Source organism: Sturnira hondurensis, unplaced genomic scaffold (genome assembly GCF_014824575.4).
Source record: "Sturnira hondurensis isolate 20B ecotype Veracruz unplaced genomic scaffold, ASM1482457v3 Scaffold0025598, whole genome shotgun sequence".
In the NCBI taxonomy this organism is placed as follows: domain Eukaryota; kingdom Metazoa; phylum Chordata; class Mammalia; order Chiroptera; family Phyllostomidae; genus Sturnira; species Sturnira hondurensis.
Genome location: NW_028098229.1, coordinates 1,785,368 through 1,802,522, shown reverse-complemented (window position 1 = coordinate 1,802,522; position 17,155 = coordinate 1,785,368). Strand labels below are relative to the sequence as shown.

At 41.5% G+C, this 17,155-nt stretch overlaps 1 protein-coding gene across 22 annotated transcripts in view; it reads left to right on the top strand.

Annotated features, from left to right (window-relative positions):
• Window positions 1-17,155, top strand: part of PARD3 (par-3 family cell polarity regulator) — a 723,671-nt gene that overhangs the window by 134,786 nt on the left and 571,730 nt on the right. The gene's annotated exons all lie outside the window — the stretch shown is intronic.

Genomic DNA, 17,155 nt, shown 5'->3' with positions numbered 1-17,155 from the left:
GTTCAAGTACAGTTTTCTTTCTTGTATTCCCAGCCCTGCACCCCCCCAGTGCTCCCCACCCCCCTCCCATCTCCGCCCCCCGTCTTAGTTATTGTCCATGTGTCTTTCATACTTATTCATGTGAGTCCACCCCCTTTTACTCTGTGCTTCTCTCCCCTCTACCCTCTGGACCCTGTCAGCACGTTCTGTATTTCACTGTCTTTGGTTACATTTTGCTTGCTTGTTTGTTTTGTTGTTTACATTCCTGTTAAAGGTGATATCATATGGTATTTGTCTTTCACTGCCTGGCTTATTTCGCTCAGCATAATGCTTTCCAGCTCCATCCATGATGTTGCAAAGGGTAGGAGCTCCTTCTTCCTTTCTGCAGCATAGAATTCCATTGTGTAAATGTACCATAGTTTTTTGATCCAGTCATCGACCGATGGGCATTTAGGTTGCTTCCAACTCTTGGCTATTGTAAATTGTGCTGCTATGAACATCGGGGTGCATAGGTTCTTTTGGATTGGTGCTTCAGGGTTCTTAGGATATACTCCTAGCAGTGGAATTGCTGGGTCAAAAGGCACGTCCATTTTTAGTTTTCTTAGAAAATTCCATACTGCTTTCCATAGTGGTTGTACCAGTCTGCAATCCCACCAACAGTGGACTAGGGTCCCCTTTTCCCCACAACCTCTCCAGCACTTGTTGTTTGTTTCTTTGTTTATGATAGCCATTCTGACTGGTGTTAAGTGGTATCTCATTGTGGTTTTAATTTGCATCTCTCTGATAGCTAGAGATATTGAGCATCTTTTCATGTGTCTCTGGATCCTCTGTATGTCCTCCTTGGAGAAATGTCTGTTCAAGTCCTCTGCCCATTTTTTAATCGGGTTGCTTGTCTTCTTTGAGTGGAGTCGAGTGAGTTCTTTGTATATTTTGGAGATTAAACCTTTGTCTGAGGTATCATTGGCAAATATGTTTTCCCAAACAGTTGCTTCTCTTTGTATCTTGATACTGTTTTCCTTAGCCATGCAGAAGCTTTTAATTTTGATGAGATCCCATTTGTTTATTCTTTCCTTTATATCCCTTGCTCTAGGGGACGTATCAGTAAAAATATTGCTGCGTGGAATATCTGAGATTTTCTTGCCAATGCTCTCCTCTAGGGCTTTAATGGTTTCACGGCTTATATTTAAGTCTTTTATCCACCTTGAATTTATTTTGGTGTATGGTGTAAGTTGGTGCTCAAGTTTCATTTTTTTGCATGTAGCTGTCCAGTTCTCCCAACACCATTTGTTGAAAAGGCTGTCTTTACTCCATTTTATGTTATTGCCCCCTTTGTCGAATATTAATTGACTGTAGAGAGTTGGGTTTATTTCTGGGCTCTCTGTTCTATTCCATTGGTCTATGTGCCTGTTTTTATGCCAGTACCAGGCTGTTTTGATTACAGTGGCCTTGTAGTACAGTTTGATATCAGGTATTGTAATCCCTCCTACTTTGCTTTTCTTTCTCAAAATTGCAGCTGCTATTCGTGGTCTTTTGTAGTTCCATATAAATTTTTGAAGTGTTTGTTCTATGTCTGTGAAATATGCCATCGGCACTTTAATAGGTATTGCATTAAATCTGTAAATTGCTTTGGGTAGTATGGACATTTTGATGATGTTAATTCTTCCAATCCATGAACACGGTATATGTTTCCATTTGTTTGTGTCTTCCTTGATTTCTGTCTTCAGTGTTGTGTAATTTTCTGCATACAAGTCTTTAACCTCCTTGGTTAGGTTTATTCCCAGATATTTTATTTTTCTTTTTGCTATATCGAATGGGATTTTTTTCTTGATTTCTGCTTCTGCTGTTTCATTGTTAGTATACAAAAATGCCTTTGATTTCTGGATATTGACTTTGTAACCCGCTGTTTTGCCAAATTCATTTATTAATTCGAGCAGTTTTTTGGTAGAGTCTATAGGATTTTCCATGTACACTATCATGTCATCTGCAAACAATGACAGTTTTGTTTCCTCCTTTCCAATTTGGATGCCTTTTATTTTCTTTTCTTGTCTGATTGCTGTGGCTAGAACTTCCAATACTATATTGAATAGAAGTGGTGAAAGTGGACAACCTTGTTTTGTTCTCTTTCAAGGCACTTTTGAGGTCTTCCTGAATCTCATTGTTTCACCCACTCATTGTTTAGTAACATTTTATTTAGCTTCCATGTTTTTGTGCTTTTCAGTTTCTTTCTTGTTATTGATTTCTAGTTTCATACCATTGTGGTCAGAGAAGATGCTTGATATAATTTCAATCTTCTGTAATTTATTAAGACTTGTGTCCTAATTTGTGGTCTATCATAGAAACTGTTCCACGTGCACTTGAAAAGAATCTACAATATATTCTGTTGCTTTGGGGTGAAATGCTGTGATAATACCAATTAAATCTGTGTGATCTAGTGTGTCATGTAATGCCAGTGTTTTCTTGTTTATTCTCTTTCTGGAAGATCTATTCTTTGATGTCAATGGGGTGTTAAAACCCCCTACTATGGCTATATTACTGTCAGTCTTTTTTTATTTCCATTAAGGTATGTTGGGTTCATAGATGTTTACTAAGGTTATATCCTTTTGTTGGATTGCTCCCTTTAGCGTTACGCAGTGTTCTTGGTCTCTTACTATAGATGTGGTTTTAAAGTCTATTTTGTCAGGTATAAGTATTGCTACCCTATCCTTTTATCCCTTTCCATTTACATGAAATATTTTTTTCCATCTCTTTTATTCTGTGTGTATCTTTTATTCTGAGGTGGGTGTCTTACGGAAAGCATATATAGGTTTTCCTTTCTTATCCATTCTGCTACCCTGCCTTTTAATTGGAACATTTAAGCCATTTTCACTTATGGCAATTATTCACAAGTAGATATTTACTGCCATTTCATTCTTTAGCTATCTTCCTCCCTTACTCCTTCCTCTCTCCCTCCCTCCCTTTTTTTATTGTTCTTCCGGGCCCTTTAACATTTCTCATAGTACTGGCTTGTTGGTAACAAACTTTTCTATCTTTTTCTGGTCTAGTAAGCTCTTTATTTCTCCTTCAGTTTTAAATGATAGCATTGCTAAAGAAGGTAGTCTTGGTTGTAGGTCTTTGCTTTTCATAACTTTTGACTATTTTTGCCCTGAGTTGTTTCTGTTGAGAAATTAACTGACAGTCTATGGGAGCTCCCTTGTTAGATCACTGTCTTTCTCTTGTAGCTTTTAAGATTCTCTCTTTATTTTTAACCTTTACCATTTTCATTATCAGGTATCTTGGTGTGGGCCTCTTTGTGTTCATCTTGTTTGGGACTCTTTGTATCATGGACTTGAGTGTTTTTTTTCTTCACCAAGGTTAGGGAAATTTTTGGTCATTATTTCTTCAGATAGGCTCTCAATCCCTTGTTCTCTCTTTTCTTCCAATACCCTTGTGATGCAGATGTTGTTAGGCTTCATGTTGTCCCAAAGGTCCCTTAAACTCTCATCATTTTTAATTTTTTTTCTGTTTGCTGCACTGATTGGGTGTTTTTTCCTACACTGTCTTCCAAATTATAAATTCAGTCCTCTGCTTTATTCAACCAAATGTTTATTTCTGCCAGTGTATACTTCATTTCAGATATCGTATTTTCATTTCTGACTGGTTGTTTTTATCATTTCTTTGTCTTTTCCCATGCTGTTGAGCATCCTTATCACTATTACTTTGAACTCTGTATTTGATAAATTACCTGTATTTCAGCTTTTTTTCCTGGAGATTTTTTTTGTTCTCTTATTGTTTCATTTGAGGCCTGTTTCTTATATCCCCATTTTGGCTGCCTCTTTGTGTTTGTTTCTATGTATTAGATAGGTCTGACATGACTCCCAGTCTTCTTGAGGTATCCTCTTGTAGTAGGTGTCTTGTGGTGCAGTTTCCTTGATCACCTGAGATGGGTGCTCCAGGAATATCCCTCATGTGCGTTGGATGGCTCCCCTGTTATAAATTAGTCTTAACTGCTATTGTCCTGTTTGTATGTGGGATTGACCCTCAGGCTGGCCTGCTGTGATGATCTGCTCTGACCCAAAATGTACGAAATGCTGTGCAGGTGTTGACCACACAAGGTGGAATTTGCCTCAGCAGGGTCTGTTGCTTGCTGAGATCTCACTTTGGATATGCTACTTGTGAAGCTTATTGGATCCTGCTCTGCTGTTGTCTGGAGCTGGCCACTGGGTGTGTTGGTTCTGGGCCTTTTGGGAGGGACTCTGGTGCATGCCAATGAAAGGTGTTGCCTTCTTGGCTGGTGTAGCTCAGTGGATTGAGTGCGGGCCTGCAAACCACATGATCGCGGTTTGATTCCCAGTCAGGGCACATGCCTAGGTTGCAGGCCAGTTCCCAGCAGGGGACTCATGAGAGGCAACCATACATTGATATTTCTCTCCTTCTCTTCTTCCCTTCCTCTCTAAAGATAAATAAACAAAATCTTAAAAAAAAAGAAAAAAGAAAAAAAAAAAAGAAAGATGCTGCCTGTTAATGGCCCTGGGCAACCTATTTGGAGCTACAAGTTATCTATAGTTGTGGTTGCCTCTGCTGAGCCTGGGTTTGCATGGGGAGGATAAAACTACACAGCAATGCCAGCTTTTACCAGAATTGGCCTGGGGGCGGGTGAGCAAAAGTCCAAAGGCATCCGGAAATCCCCCCTGCCTCTGTTTCCTCCACTTGCACACTGCCTCTTATGCTCAGTCACTGAAAGAGCCTCTGGCTGTATGTCTCAGCAGCCATAAGCTCTGCAGGGTGGGACAGAAGGGAGTTCATAGGTGGGGCTATTGTTTTCCCCCTAGAAAGATGGTGTCTGTGGTATGGGAGACTGACTCAGCACAAGTCAGTCTTGTGGGATCCAGAGATCCTGGTGACTGTTCCTTCAGGTCCTTTTCCAGAGTCACAAACCCCAGACTCTCCTCACATCATTCTAGTTTTCTCTGCCCTCCTTTTGCCCGAACCCAGGGTGAGTGGTTGTGAATGAAATTTTGTGCACTGTCCCTTTAAGAGGGTGCCTCTCAGTGGATTTCTGCTTCCATGGCAGACAGAAACCTTGCTGCTTTTCATAGCCAGGTATTTTGTGGGCACCTCTTTCTGGCTTTGGTGCTCTGGACTGGGGAGCCAAACTTGGGGTTTAGATTTTATGCTTCTCGTGAGGAAACTTGGCTGCTGAGGTGTCCATCTAAATCCATGGCCACTGTCTTTAGGGTCGTGAGGCCAGCCTTTTTTATGTCTCTACCCTACCAGTCTTGGTGTGGTTTCTTCTTCAAATCCCTGGTTGAAAGATTTCTCTTCACTTAATATTCTGTTGGTTATTCAGGATGATTGTTCTGTAATTTAGTTCTGATTCCAGTTTGATACTGGGAGGAGATGAGCTTAGCTTCTACCTACTCCACTGCCATCTTAGACTCCCTAATTATACCTTGTTTAATAGACTAGAATGAATTTGAAACCAGAGGAAATGTTAAATATTATGGTAAAGGCATGAGGACCTAATTTCTAGTAATAATAGTTGAAATAACCTTGCACAACCATGTTTCATATTTTATATTTCTCTTCTAAGAATTATAAAATTTATTTTCCCTGGGAGGAGAACTTTGAATCATACAAATACAAAGAAAAAGATGTTTGTGGATGGTCGGATTTAGTTTATAACTGATTTTTCAACTCAAAGAAAACCTATGGAAAGCCCAAGCTTTTCACCTATTTTGTAAAACCAGATTGAGAAGGTTGTGATAAGCCTAAGTATTTGAGGTGTTTGGTGGTGTTTTCAAAATACTCCGAAATGAAAGTCTATACTTTTGTTTTTAGGATGTGTTTCCCAAATTTTCCAGCAGAGGTCACTGCCAGTTTATTATTGAGCATAATGCCTGGCACCTGAGCAAGCCTGTGACTGCAGTGCTTTCCAAAGGAAATAGGTCTGAGTGTGATGTGAAAGTAGATTTTATTTTAGAGTGCTCTCATGAAAACTATTATAGCTGTCATAATTGCATGTGTAAGGTCTCAGAAGATAGAACTGTTTGCTGCTATTTAGATACACTAAAATTTTTAGTTAGATTCTTATCAACATGGGTACTAACCCTGAAACATGGCTTGGTTTTCTGTTTTGCTGTCTCCCCCAAATTTGATTTGAGTTTTATAAATGAAAATTAGTAGGTATGAAGTTAGGGCACAAATTTAATTTTTGGTGTGATTTTAATATGTAGCAAAAAAGTAAGTATGACAAATCCATATTGGTGGCTTCATGACTTCCTGTTGAGTTTTACTTGTTCTTAAATTTCAAGTATTTCTTAACTGGCATGGATTCCTGGCAAATAAGTGCATTTTAAATGAAGACTCAGACAGCCTAGTGAAGTTCATTCTTCATCCTCCCTCCTCCCCACAGTGTATGGATTACCGTTCTGTGTTGTTTGTCTACCAGACTGATACAACTGTTAGATTCTGTGGGCTTAGAATTGCCACTGCTTTCTTCAGTATAAGAATGGGGGGAGGGGTGCACTTAATGTATGTGTGTGTATGTGTGTATGTTATAATAGGCACACATAGATACGGAAACATTTTTGCTGGCTTTTCAGTATTTAAAAATTTTGGATATGGTATAGCTAGACGCTTCTCCATTTCTGATATTTTATATGTCTTGCCTTCAAACTTTGAGTATTTGATGTCATAAAATACCATTGAATTTTTAGGAGAGATCACGTTATATTTTCTTAGGGTAACTTTTTCTCATATTAATTTGTGTTACGTGTTTTCTCTCTTATTTCACATCTTTTTCCCCCTCTAAGATAGCTGTTTCTTTGGAAATGCTATGCTAGCACCATCCACTAGAGGGCAGCACTACTGCACAGCAGAGGTCTGTGTGGCTTTCTTTTCAAATTGGCAGGTGCAAGGGGCACTTGTGAGAACAAAGCACATTATTACTGAAGGCACCCCCAGTGACAAAGTATTGTGGTGAATTCAAATACACAGTTGGGAAATTCTCAGAGTCCTGGTGACTGGTCTCCACGGCAAGGCCTAATACACACAATCACTTGTAATTAAAACTAACACTTGTAGATGGGGGTGAACTACAGGTTGTTGGATGCCTAATTGTGGAACCTCCAAAAAGTCTGTGGCAGGCCTTTGGTAGTGAGTTTTTTTTATTGCTTGGATGCTCACGAGACATAAACATCAAAGTTATTGGGAAAAAGGTTGCTTTGGCTTCATCTTTGTTTTTGAAAGGAATGGAAAGTGTGTGCAAATAAAGGCATGTGGATTATTTTGTCTGTCTCACAAGAAATTTGCTCATAGCACCTGAATGAATCCTTGCTAATATGTTTATTTTATGTATTGGTTTCTGGAAAAGAGGTGGCACAAGACAGGAACATTTAACTATTGAATTTTTGTAAAAGGGTTCACTTACACAATTTGGTTTTTTTCTATATCATTTGTGTAACTGTGTCTTAGACTTTATCTTGATTTTTAAAAAAAATTATTTTTCAATTACAGTTGACATTTAATACTATTTTCTATTAGTTTTGGGTGTAAAGCATAGTGGCTTGACAATCCTATACTTTACAAGGTGTCCCCCTTGTAAAGTGAAGACTTTATTTTGATTTTAAGTTTCTTTCTTTGAGGTTTCTTACCTTAATTTCAACTTTCTTATTGCATAATATAGGGTTTTGAATGTGATAACGCTAGGCAAACCCATGTAACAGGTTTTTATAATATGAGCAACTGCAAAATTCTTCCACCCTCAGTTTTTATGTTTAAAACACTTTTTCCAAACCCTGCCTTGCTGCTTTTACCCCTGCCTGTCCATCACAGCTGCCATGCCGGCTCGCCCACCTTTTCTTTATGTACTAGTCCTGTATTCCAGCATGCAGGTGAATTAACACAGGCATACCCCATTATGAAATAAGTCTATTCTGCTAATTGGTTGACAACATTAGGCTTGATGGGAACTGGCACATTATTTTCAGCATCACTATTTCTTTGACCTTTGGTGAGATTTTTATTTTGTGTTTTGCCTCACAGGGGCACTTGTGTAGTAACTGTCTCAGTTATTTGTCTCAGGCTTTCAAAGCCTCTCACCAGCATCCTCCACAGATTGGGTGGTGACATTAGACACAGTGCCAGCAGGGAGTGAGAGGAGTTGGACTGCCACCAAAGCTCATGAGGAAAGGAGGTGTTGGCCACAGGCTCTGATGGAGGAGTGGGCTCATGTGGAGTGGAGTTCGGGCTGACATGGACCCAGGATAAGTGAGATATGGAGGTACTCGTTCCCGGGGAGTGGTGTGGACAGATTGTGTGTGGATGTTTAGGGATTTAGGGCTGGTCATTAGTTTGCTTAAACTACTGAAGGCCTTTATCACATGCAGAGGCTTAGGTCATCATTCAGGCAGAGTAAGAAAAGTAATTGGAATTAAAAAAAAATTTTTAAAGAAGGACAAGTAAACTTAGAAAAGTAATTCTTACCATCAGTAGAACCAAACTGGTAGACTGTGATGTGGTGTGGGTGCATATAGACTCTGTACCCATCAGATCTGGGCTTCACACTCCACTTTGCCACATGTCATCACATCAGTGGCCTCAGGTAGCTCCAGAACCCTCCCAGACTTGGCCCACTGATCTGTCTACTCACACAGCTCATGTGAAGATTGTTAAGTTGTATTTATAAAAGCCCAGCACAGTAGCTGGTACATTCCAGCAGGTCTCACACATTGTTTTCCTCTCCACACCATCCTTTACAATTGAATTAATAGGAGAAAAGAAGAATGAAAACAAATATATCTACTACTGTGTACATGTTGGTTGACCTCAAGGAATGAACAGTGTAGCAGTTTTGATGGATGTATTCAGGATAATAGGTGATATACTTTTGAGACATGGCTCAGTACCAGCACTGTTCTAAGTGCTTTGTTTTCTCATTCCTTTTAACAATTCTGTCAAAGTTGGGGGACTCGTAACCACTGTTAGCCTCAGTTTACCACTGAGGTCACTGGGAACAGTCAGAAAGTGTTAATAACTTTCTTGTGTGGGGAAAAGAAAGAGTCGTGAGGACTTCTTGCCAAGATGGAGGCATAGGTGGAAACACTGTGCCTCCTCGCACAACTAAGTTTAGAAACAACAAAGTTTTAGTAACAAAAATGCAGCCAAAACACAGAAAATTGAACTGTATGAAGTCCAACAACAATGAACCATTCAGCCAGACTGGTAAGAAGGGTGGAGTCAGCGGCGGAGTGGGGGTCATGCAGGAAAGATCATTTTGTCTGACCAACTCAGGAGCGTAGGCGGCGGTTGGCAGATCCCAGGTGTGGGGTGGCAAGGGGCAGACCCAGTGAGGTCACAGGGCGGCTGGCTGGCTGACTGTGGTCACACATTCGTGCTCAGATAAACCAAGCAAAGGAACTAACAGGGAGAGACAGCCTGACAGACTGCTCAGGCTAGGGCCCCAGTGACAGGAATTAGAGCCTGAAAGCACCAATTGGAAAGGCTTTTGGGGTCAAGGTGCCGGGAGAGGCTCCCAGGCTCACAGAGAGTTCGTTGGAGAGACCCACAGGGTCCTGGAGGGTGCACGGGCCCACACACCTGGGAACCAGCAAAAGAAGGGCTCAATTTGCTTGTGGGAAGCCACAGAGGGGACAGAAATCTGAGAGAGAGCGGAGCAAAGTGCCATTTTTTTCCCCTCTCTGACCCCATCCCCACATACAGCGTCACAACCCAGTGACTGGGTCGCCCCACCCTGGTGAACACCTAAGGCTCCGTCCCTCAAACATAACAGGTGTGAACAGACCAAACATTATGACTCAAGAACAGCTCAAAGACCCAGAGCCTATAATTCTAAGAGAACAAGAAATAGCCAACCTTTCAGATGCACAGTTCAAAACAATGGTGATCAGGATGCTCACAGAACTGGTTGATTATAGTCACAGATTACAGGAACATATGAAGGCTAAACTAATTGAAATGGAGGGAAATGCACAGGAAACCAATAGTGATGGAAAGGAAACTGGGACTCAAATCAAGGGAGTGGACCAGAAAGAAGAAAAAAATGAGCAAACAAAAGAATGAAGAAACAAGAATTCAAAAAAATGAGGAGAGGCTTAGGAACTTCCAGGACATCTTTAAATGTTCCAGCATTCGAAATATAGGGGTACCAGACAGGGAAGAGGAACAGCCACGAGTGGAAAACTTATTTGAACAAATAATAAAGGAGAATTTCCCCAGTCTGGCAAAGGCAATAGACTTCCAGGAAACCCAGGAAGCTCAGAGAGTCCCAAAGAAGTTGGACCCAAGGAGGAACACACCAAGACACATCATAATTACATTGCCCAAGATTAAAATGAAGGAGAGAATCCTAGAAGCATCAAGAGATAAGGGGACAGTCACCTACCAAGGAGTTCCCATCAGACTGTCAGCAGATTTCTCCAAAGAGACCTTATAGGCAAGAGGGGGCTGGAAAGAAGTATTCCAACTCATGAAATGGAAGGACCTACATCCAATATTGCTCTGTCCAGCAAAGCTATCATTTAGAATAGAAGGGCAGATAAAGTGCTTCTCAGATAAGGTCAAGTTAAAGTTAATCATCACCAAGCCCTTATTATATGAAATGTTAAAGGGACTTACCTAAGAAATAGAAGATAAAAAATATGAACAGTGAAAGAACAGCAAACTCACAATTATTAACAACTATAGCTAAAACAAAAGCAAACTAAGCAAACAACTAGAACAGGAACAGAACCACAGAAATGGAGATCACATGGAGGGTTAGCAACAGTGGAGTGGGAGGAGGAGAAGGGGGGAGATGGTACAGAGAATAAGTAGCATAGGTGGTGGGTGGAAAATAGATGGGGCAGGGCAAGAATAGTATGGGAAATACAGAATCTAAAGAACTTGATACACATGGACATAAACTAAACAGGGGGATAATGGGGGGCATGTGCAGGGTGGAGGGGAATGAAGGGGGGGAATAGGACAACTGTAATGGCATAACCGATAAAATATAATAAAAAAAGAGTTTGGACTCATATTCACTGTCTGGCCACAGTGCCCAAGCCTAACCATTGTGCTCAGGGCCTCTCACTCACAAAGGTAGACCAGAGCAGTCCTTGGCAGAAATGGACTTACTAACACTTTCTGGGTACAGAAACTTGAAATACTGTGTGTGCCTTTCGCATTTTTTCTACGAATGTAATGAATATGAGCAATGTGGTTGAATACAAGCACCGTGAGGGAGAAACCTTTATTTAGGTCATGACACTTAAGCTTGAGCAAATCATGTCACAGCTGTTCCAACCAACTGAGCCACCCAGCCAGGGCACCATTTAGATTTTTTTAAAAAGATTTTTTTTATTCATCTTCAGAGGGGAAGGGAAGGAGAGAGGTATCAATGTATGATTGCCTCTCGTGAGTCCCCTGCTGGGAACTGGCCTGCAACCCAGACATGTGCCCTGACTGGGAATCGAACCTCGATCCTCTGCTTTGCAGACCCGTGCTCAATCCACTGAGCTACACCAGCCAGGACCCATTTAGATTTAATAGGAAATAAAAAGATGCTGAAACAATCCTATAGAAAAATCACAATCAAAATTATAATTGTCTTCTTATATTTGAACCAGTATAAATATTATAAATATTTATATTTATAAATATTTTGATGATATCATAGCCAGATAGGTTTATTTCCTAGAACTCTATGCCACCAACAACTTATATTTGTGTATAATCATTATCATTAGGTTTTAGGTGCATACGATTTTTATTTTCAAAATGTGTACCTTCTCCAAACCCATTTCTAATTTCTCTCTAAATTGGAAGCAGTACTTTTGAGGTTTTTTACCTGGTGTAAATGCCACAGAAGTTGGTGTTGGTGGCATTATCTATGATTATCTGTGTCAAATGTTGCATATCCCACTTCTTCGCTTTTGTTTCCTGTAAGTTTTGTGTCAGCGCTGTGAAGCCCAAGGTAATTTCTTCGTGCTGAGTAAGACTAAAGCACCTCCAGGGACCGCAGCCCCTCAGCCTCCTAACGCATGTGTTGGCTGCGATGGCTGTTGGCACAGATTATGGAGTTAGATTCTGGGTGTGGGCAGTTGGGGGCAGGAGGAGACCCAGGAAGTGGAGCAAGTAAAGTCAGCAAAGAGCCAGTTGCTGTGGTCTTAATAGATGAGTTTGTTTTCTTTTTTAGCTGACAGCATTGTGAATTTTTAAGTCTGTCATTGATGTTTAAAGAAATATAAGTGCCTGACCATTTCAAGCCAAGCGCCAGCTCTGTGCTACGTGAAGTCAGAGCGGTAGGGTTTGTTCTGTGGTTTGGCAGTTCCTCTAGTGCTGCAGGTGTCAGGTACCTGAGCAGGGGGTGGTCAGGCCCTTCACTGGCACCCTGCAAATAGAGAGTGAGGCTCTCAGATCCTCTCCTAAGGGTGAGGCTGACTGTTGGTATGGGAATGTTCTCACCTTACTCTGATCAGTGTGCTCGTCTTGACACCATTTACCTTTTCAGGCCATATATGCTTGTGTGTTTGTGCCAAATTTAGAAGAAAACATGTTGGGCTGATTGTTGGAGGGCAGCAGGGGAAGTTGGTCACATGGACATCTTGCCTCAGGGGTTATTCAAGCAGTTACAAAAACTTGTGGGTTTGCAATTTTGGAAAATAAAGATACCGGTGCACAGAGATCACTGGGTGTGTGTGCTCGTGTGCACGCTTTTCCTGGTGTAGCCTTGCAGAGAGAGGCTGCGTGTGTTTGAGGGTGCCCAGGCTGGGCTGGTGCCTGTGGCTGGTCATGTAATTGGCAGTTGGGAACCAGGACATAGGAGGGCGCAGCTGCCACTACTGGGGCCGAAGACAGCCTTGGTCAGGGTGGTGTGGCCACCGTCCAAACGTTTACGAAGCCAAACAAGACCTGGAAATGTATGGAGGGAGTTTGTTTTTCCAGTTTTGGTGATTGGGGACCAGCATAGGGAATGGAAATACTTTTATTTTCTAAAATCTTGGATTATCATTGCTGTGACTGTCATTTTAGATCTGTCCCATCTCCTCCCTCTCCACACTCTTCTAGTTTGATGGGCTATGTGTTTAGGTATCTTGGGTAGGAGCTGCTCATTTATCTATGGAATATAGACCAAGCTCAGCTGACCACAGTGGGGGCAGCTGCATGTACCCTCATGTACTTTATCTCATGCATTTGATATTTAACTAAATATTTTCATACTAAATATACTCAATATTTAAATAAACATTCTCTATCTGTAGCATTTCCTTAGTGAATAAGTAAGCACTATGGACTATTGGCCTTAGGAAAATGACAAATTATTCATAGTCTTAAAATCACATGACGAAAGCTGAGGGTGCTGAGTATTTTGGTGTTTGTTGTTTTAAACAGGTGACTAAATAGGGGGCATGACAATCAGATGAGGTGTTTTATCTCAGACATTTGAACTACTGGGTGGTCTCTTTAAAGGGTCCCTAATAATGCAGTGCAGTATTCATTTTTGAAGGCTTTCCTCCAGCAGACCGGGGGCAGTTTTCTTTCTGGGGCTGCGGTAAGGAGATGCTCTGAGCAGCACAACAAACATACTACTGTATCTGTACTCACTGACTGTAACTCATGTGAGTGTGTGTGTTTGTGTGTGTGTGTGTAAATTAAGGAGGGAAACCCCCCTTTGTGCTTTTGGATTAGTACTTTTGTACACGAAGACTGAAAGACTTCCTCTGTTTTTTGGCAAGGGCTATAAAGAGAGATCACATTAGTATAACCTTTGCCTCCTAAGGTGTGGATGAATGCCTTGTGGTTGGAATTTAATTTTAACAGGTTTTATCAAACTGCTGCAAGATATTGAAAATGTTTAATGCGAGCATCAGGGGCAGTAAATCACATGCAGGCTTGTTAAAATAGATGTACACAGTGCATGGGTGCGTGGAGCACGTGCTGCTGCCCCCGTGAGGGGCTCCTCATGGCTGCGTTGACCTGGTCTGTCACTCTCACCTTGTAACTCCGCGACAGGAGATGGCTGGTGGAGCGGTGCTCAAGCAGGGGTTTCACACCCTCTCCCCGCCTGTCAGGGCAGGGTTTAAAGACCTGTTCTTTTACCCATTTGTAGGTTGCTTGGCTTTCCACAGGGATTCAAAAAAGTTATATTTGAAGTACATAGTTAGGTAATATTAGTGTCACCTGTGACATTGAATGTTGGCTTGTGAACCCCTACCATCTGTGATGCATTTTTCTTTCTGGCTCTTCATTTTTTCCTTCCCTTTCCGCTTGTTTTTGCTGTCCTCCAATTTCTCACCGTCTCCATTGCAAAGGTTGTATGTTTAGGATGTTGGTACACCCCCCTGTCATCTGAGGGTACTGTCTCATAGGCCTCTATAGGGCTGGGCTCCGTATACCCCCCTCATTCAAATCGGGTTAGTGGACTTATGGCCCTTACGCTAAATCACACCTCCCTCCCCACTCCCCTTCCTTCATGCACTCTCTGTGGCTGCTGTCATTGTGGAGTAGTGGTGACAGTGGCTAAATGGCCTACAAAGCCTCAAATACGTACTATCTGGCTTTACAAGAAGAGTTTGCCAACCCCTGACCTAAATCATTGCAGGTGTTCAGCAAATATTTACTGAATTAATATATGACAAGTTTCCCAATCAGATTTTACTTAATGTGGAAAGAAAACACCAGTGCCTGGTGCTTGGGCTCCTTGTACACCTTATATGTAGCAAAGGTGCATCAGAGTGTGGGCTTGAATTCGGCACACATGAATAGATGATCCCATTGCCTCATTACTATATGCAAACATTATGCGAATCCCCACACAGCACCACACAGTGCCTCTCAAGGAAAGGGAAGAGTTGGGGAAAGAAGGTGCTGGATTTTGAAAACATCCCCAAGGAGCGTGGACTCTGTGTTCAGTGATACTTAATTTTGGTTGTACCAGGTCCTGGAGAGTTGGGCACTTGAGGGCAGGGCATGTGAGCTCCTGTACCCTGTCCTGTATGGGCTTCAGATTGAAAGGTGCTGTTATGCCCAGGTAGAGAGCTGGCTACGATGTGTCCCTCATTTCCTCCTGAAATCAATGATCTTATTTTTCACGTGAAACTTAAATACTTTCAAAGTGCTCATAGATGTTCTGTTAGTTTTGTAGGGATGCCAAAGCAAAGGACCAAGAACTGGGTGGCCTAACCAACAGAAATTCATTGTCCCACAATTATGGAGGGCAGAAGTCTGCAGTCAAGGTGTTGGCAGGGTCTTGCTCCCTCTGAAGCCTCTAGAGAGGATTACTCCATGCCTCTCTCTTCTCAGCTTCCGGTAGCCTTATGTGTTCCTTGGCTTGTAGATACATCACTCCAGTTCTCCATCTCTTCACATGGTGTTCTCTCTGTGTGTCTCCCCATTATTTTTCCTTCGGTGTCTGTCTCTGTGTTCAAATTTCCCCCTTTTGTAAGGATACCAGTCACATTGAATTAGGGTTCACACTGTGACCTCATTTTAATGTAATTACCTCTGTAAAGTTCCCGGCTCCAATTAACATCAGTCATGTTCTGAGGTACTGGGGCTTCAACCTATATTTTGGGGGAAGAAACACAATTTAGTGTGTAATACAAGGTATCTAAGATCAAAATAATTCAGAAGAGTGGCCTCAGAGGTGGGGTTTTATAAAAATATGGCCAATGGAAGGCAACATGTAGACAGTCTGGGACATGTGGTCTAGATTGTCTTAGGCTTTCTAAGTGGCTCACGTGTGGGTTACATTAGTTATGATGTCTCATTTTGAATGTGCACTTTCAGTGAGTCCTATTTTGGGGTGTGGTTATTAAGAAGGTTTGAAAGCTTGCCCTGAAATTTTAGTAAGCACAAATATGTTCTATGTGAGTGTCAGAATTGTATTCTTTTCATGTGTTTTGTCATTTTCTTGGCTAATTTTCAGATGTTTATATTCAAATATGAGTTAGAGCTCTCAAACCAGTTAGAATTTTCTTTTCGATTTTATATTTTAGTCATAACATATATAATGCACACTCTGTGAGTATTTGCAGAGTCTTTACTGCCAAATGTAGAGGTATAAGTTAATCACAGAGTAATGTCTAAGTATTTCACTCTGTTTCTGTTTCTTTACCCTGTCCTTCCTGGAAAGAGAGATTAAAAAGGACAAGCATTGTTGTCATAGAGATGATGAGAGTAAGAGAGTATAGAGGGACAGAGAAGACACTTCCCTCACACAGAGAGGAGGATGAGAAAGAAAGGAAGCACACACAAGGAGAAGGAGAGCGATCTCAGAAGGGTTGCCAGTGCACCTGCCCTCCCACTCAATGGACATGTCTGATAAGGAGCCTTCAGAAGAGGTTTGTGTCTGCTCTTCCCTTGGACCCCACTCCTGGCTCCCCAGTGTCAGCATCTTGCTGAATGCAATTCCAATGTTTACATGTCTTTTTCCCCCCGGTTAATTTTTTTCTTAAATTTAAGATACATGTCTTCTTTAAAATGTGTGTGTGATGGGTCTATTAATGATCCTTCAGCATAGGCCAGTGGAAAAATGTTTTAGGCAACCAAGTCAAGAACAGTCTATTCCATTGCTGGTCAGTTTTTCAGAGTTTTAGAAAGTTAATATTGCATAGACAGGATCTTAGCCACATATCCTGATTTAGGCTTAAGAACTTATCCCCAAATTAAGGTAGGGTTCTGGTAAAGTTGACTTAATCTTAACTTTGAATCTCCTCACTGTTTTTGAAATTTGGAGTTAAGCCTCCCCCTATACCTATTGAAGTCTCATCAAGGGGAAATAACTAAGCTTGGATTTCTCTAGTGTCAGCTTGGATATTAGACCAAAGCACCATCTTAAGCCCAGACACCTGTTACGGGTCTGCACCTGGAAAGGGACTCTCCCTCACCTGGGTTTCACTAGTAAGCAAGGCTTACACCAGCAAGTGTGCAGGTAATGTGGTCTTTAAGCTCCTTTCTGATCTTCATTTGCCTGATGTTGTTATGTGAGAACAGTGATTCCTGGTGCCCTACTCTTAAGAGTCAATAGGAGCCTCTAGGAACTGTAAAATATCACATGAACACGAACCACTTCCCAAATTCAAAGCAGCACAGTAAGGCCTCTGTGGACTGTCATTGTTGTACACTGCCAAGCACTGTCAACTCCGTTCAGTATAACCCTTCATGGCTCTCATGCATCTTTGCAGTCCAGAGATTA